A 5,057-nucleotide genomic window follows, 5' to 3' on the forward strand; every position below is an offset into this window, starting at 1 on the left:
CACTGTGCAGTATCTGGGCATCCTTCAATCTGTCGGCTGTGAGTCAGGATCCCTCCCATCTCATCTCCCCGGCTCAAATACAAATGAGCAGAAGTATATTTTGGGATCTGCACGTGTTAGCAGATGTTTGGAGGAGTCCCCTGCAGAGAGAGCAGTAGGAGAGCTACGGGGACACAGCAACATGGTCGAGAGGCCACTCCCGTTAACGGTGTGTTTAATATGTTGGGTTTGGTCTGGGCCTGGGTAATTAGCATCTGAGCAGTAATTATTCACACTTGGCCTTTCTATATCCTGCTTATAGATTTGATGATTAATGTTGCTCCTTGAGTTAAGCCTACCCTGGATTTGCCAGCGCGCGTTGGGAAAGTTAAGAGGAGGCTCTTGTGTGACAGAAGACGCTGTCCCTTATGTCTAACAGCAAAAACAATACGCTAGAAAAATTAGAGTAAGAAGTGCTTTGCACAGAAGCAGCAGACGCTAAGCACGCAGCAGCCATCTCAGCAACACACCGCCATCACCATCGACGCACGAGTATCTCAGTTGTATAGTGGAAGCAAAAACCTCCCCCAGCATTCAGAAGGTGCCGCTGCTGGATGCTTTGGGGGGTTGCTGGCACCACGGAGACACAAGCTGGGCAGATCCCTGCAGCAAAGCAGGGGCGTACGGACTCCCTCAGGCACATTTCCACCACATAAACCCAACAAAGGATCTCCAGAGAAGGACATGCTATCCCCACAAGCTGGGAAATGGGGAAACGCAGCTGCTAACACCTCCACACTGGGGCTGATACAGCTCAGCCAAGCAAAATCCGTAAGCCAGCAGCGGGCTCACCTGCTCTCCTGGGCACTGGCTCCTCGGTGTCACTGCTGGCCCCGGGCGAGGAGGCTGCACTGACCGTGACGGTCCTGGTCCCCCTGTGGAGGGACCCAGGGCAAGTTTCCAGTGCTGCCCACCGAGGCCCTCGGAGGTTGGGTGCTTCTCCAGCTGCTCCTTGTGGCAAAAGACATTTCCAGCCGAGCGGCCAGGCAGGCAAGATGGCCACAAGCATCGTCCAGGATCTTGCCCAAAGCCAAATAGCACGTTCTGTCCTGGCTCCTCTTCCTCAGGGAAGGCACCAACCGACTCCAGGTCCTGGAAAGGAAGGACAGGAGCAAAGAAAGGGATAACCCTCCCCTAAACCCTGCTCTTATCCTCACTCCTGGCCCCATGATTGGGCCAGCTGGGCAGAGGCACCTGCCCCACACCTGTGGGAACGAGGCAGAGCATTAACCCCGTGCGTGCTGCTGCTCAGAGGAGGGGAAAGGGTTTTCCCTGAAGTGATGAAACCCCCATGAGCCACACAGGATGCTGCTGGACCAACCCTGCTCCTTGCTACCCTCCTCTGGCTGCTTTTATGGGACCAAAGCTGCCCCTTCTTGCCTGGCTGGCGGGTTTCCCTCAGACTGAACCCATGGCTGGGAGGGGAGGGTTTCCCCTGCTTCGGTCGTGCCAAACTCATGGGGACTCATATGTGCCAGAGCACAGCACCTGCACCGTGCCCCCTGCTCCCACCTGTCTGATGTGGGAAACGGGGACGGAGGCTGCAGCGCGAAGCCAGAGGCACTTCTGGAGCTGGTCCTGACCAAATCTGCTTTTTGTTCTCCCCAAGCAGGATAAAGCAAAAAAGTCACGTCTATCAAGCTTGGGGCTGGACTCCAGCGGCCACTTCATGGCCCTGCTTGGGCTCAGCCCCGCACAGGCAGGAGCAGCCCCAGGCTTCAGGGCAGCCACGCCTGCCGTGGGTCCCTGAGTATTTCCACACTTTCATCTGGGGGGCTTGTTTTTCTATAAACTACCACCAAAGCAGTGCCTTCCCTCCCTTTTTCTTGCCAAAATAAAGCTTTTTCATTGAAACATGTGAAGCTGTTATTTTTTTTTTCCTTTTCCCCAGGTTTTACAACATGAAAGTGGATGTTGATGTGAATGGAATTTTGAAATCAGACACAGGGAAGTTCTGCTCCGGGAGGCGACTATTTGCTCACAAAATCGTCTCTTTTCAAGCTCCCCGATGAAATTCTGCACAATTATTGTTTTCTTCTCCTCGCCCAGCCAGCCCAGTGCCCTGCACTGCTCCAGCTTTTGTTTCTCCTCTGCTCCCTACCGAGGATGAACAAAACACCACCACGACATGCCGTGCCCGTGCCCACTTCTCCTCCTCACCGTGGCTGCCGCACACAGCCAGGAGCTGCCCGCGCCCCGTGCGACGCTGCCGGTGTTAGCACACACGCTCAGCACCGTTTGGAGCTGCACACCCCGAAGAGGAACATGCTTCTGCTTCTGAACTGTTTGCAAATAGGGTGCCAGGGTGCTCAGGATTCAGGGATGTTCCAATGAACTCCCCACTAGCAGAGGGCCAGGGCTTGCTGGATGCGCAGCTCGGGGAAGGGCATTGCAGAAACCCACCGTTTCATTTGCTTTGGAGCTGAAGAGCAACCACCAGCCCAAAATCTGCGTGTGAAGTGACAGGCTTCTCCCCCAGCAGCCCCATGCTGGGGTAAGGCAAGAGAAAGCTTTGCAGACAGCTTTGGATGCAGGATGACCCCGTGCAGGGGCAAAGCAGCACTTTGGGTGTGATCCTACAGATGCCACAAAAGCCTGGAGGGCTCTCAGGGCCAGAGGACAACCCCAGGCCCAGTCTCCAGGGCTGCTCTCCTCCATCACCCATTTCCCTCCAGCAAAAGGTGCTGGTGGTCCCCACAGCACCACGAACATCCTGGCTCTTCCACTCCCATAGGAACTAGAAGGCAAGAACATGGTTAAAAAGCCCCAAAAGCCGGGACACGAACATCCCAGGTGCCACGGTGCTGTGTGCTGGGCTTGGTCCTCCAGCTCGGTGACAAGGGGGAGGATTGAGCCTTCAGTTTGTCCCCCCGGAGCTGCTGCTGGATTAACTCAGCCTAACATTGTTTAAGGAGTATTTACATGCAGAGCTTCTTCAGCTTGGCCCTCCAGTGCCTGCTGGGTTAGGCAATGCCTCTGGCTTATACCTTGGCTCAGGATCTGTTGACTCTGGAAAACCCCCAGGTTTTGGAGCATGTCCATTAAAACACGCAGCGCTGTGGTCATCCAGACTCTTCCCCTTCTGCCTATGGACCATGGAGAAACACGTGCTCCTGTCCAGCGTGAGAAACGGCAGAGCCAACAGCCAGGCGGGGCAGATCCGCAATTCCCAGGGTGGTGCTTCTAACCGGGCACGATCTCCACGGCCCTGCTGCTGCGTTATTTGTCCCACAGTCCTCCAACACCAACCAGAGCGTCCCAGAGATGCCTGTTCAGGACAGGCAGGACGAGGGCTGTGACCAAAGGCTGGCAGCTCCAGCAAGAGCAGCACGTGGAAATACTGCCCAATGGAGGAAACCTGGTCCTTCTGACCCCCATTTCAAATATTATTTTTTTTTGTATCTTAAATTGGAGTAAACAGAACCAAACCACCAAGCTGGGCTGAGCAGAAATGTGAGGAGCTGCTAGAAGTCATGAGATGCTCCAGCGGGGCAGTACAATGTGTGAAGAAGCCAACCCATGCCCCAGCTCCCTGGATTTCACGTTACTGATTTATTTGTGTCACCTCCTGCCCAGATTTACTGGGTTTATAAAGCAGGACAGTGCTTTTATTCTTGGTCTCCAGGTAGGAAACCGAGGCGGTGTCCTTAGTTAAGGTTACAGCAGGGGTCTGTGGTGGAGTAAGCAACAGAACCCACATCTTCTGAATCCATCCAAACCAGTGGGCAGCTCTCTCATGTATATACAATTTATGATTGACTGTCACCCCAGGGACTCATCTCCTATCTTCCCCTTTTAATTATAAAAATTAGTAGGTTTGAGGTATATTTGAGGGGTTTTCTTTTCCTGTGTCGACAAAGCGCAATACTTGATGACTCTAACCCCAAATTCTCTGTGACACAGATACCCTGGCAATTATAAAATACTTCCAAGCTTGCTCCATAAACCCCTTTGCTGTTGCTATTAGTATGCATTAACATTTTATTGGTGTTACAGGATGAAACATCCAGTCTTGCAGCTCCAGTGGGCTTGGGGATTTCCAGCATCCTGCAATATGTATCCGTGCAGAGGAAATTAAAATGTGGATGGATCAGCAAGATACAGTCAAATCCTCTACAGTAATTTGGAGAAGACTAAACTCTGGTGCTAGTGGAGCATATTCCAAGCTATCTAATAGAGAGCTGATGATCTCTATAACAGCCTTTTTGTAAGTTTTATTCTTGCCTACAAGGGAATTTTTTCAAAGGGGATATGTAATACCTAAACTAATATTTTTAAAGGTATATGCTCTGAACACAGAAAAGTAAGACCCTTTGCAGAGCAATCACTTTCAGGGATCAGCTAGTACCCAATAGAACACGTTCCAGTATCTTACATTCTTGCTGGAATTTCTTTCTAACCACCACACCAGCCCATTTTTATGTAGTTTGAAGCCATTATAGGACATACTGACTCAGGAATATTGGCATGCTTTGCTCTTTTAGCAATAGTACAACATGTATTTCCTTCAGCGGCAGGACCACTTGAAACCCGAAGTGGTGTGTCTACACGAAGGCTGGAGAGCGCAGTGCTGGTGTACCTCACCCACTCTGCATACATGAGGTGGTCTACAGCTACGCAACTATTCACCAGGCTGGAGTCCAGTACTGTAGAACTCACCATCTCAAAAAAAAAACTCTTCCCACACATAAAACTGGGAGGAAATCATGTCAAAATAGATACTCTGGGTACTTTGACTTGTGCAGCGCAGTCTGCTTGGGTTTATCTCTCCCAGGTGTCTTAGAAACAGAAGAACTGATAAAGAACTGCTCCTCTGCTTTCTCTCCTCCCTCCATTTACAGGGTCAGCAAATCCTTGAGCACATCCTTCATCTATTTTGGTAAAAGAAAGCGTGTGATCAGGAGGACTTAAACACACACCTCAGTGCCGGCAGCATCAGGGCCCCGCAGCGCCGTTCCCACACAAACCCGCTCCTGTTTCCAAGGGTTTACACACACCAAGCATTAAGGAGCCCAAAT

Source organism: Athene cunicularia (assembly GCF_003259725.1).
Source record: "Athene cunicularia isolate RWA chromosome 17 unlocalized genomic scaffold, athCun1 chr17_part1, whole genome shotgun sequence".
In the NCBI taxonomy this organism is placed as follows: Eukaryota; Metazoa; Chordata; class Aves; order Strigiformes; family Strigidae; genus Athene; species Athene cunicularia.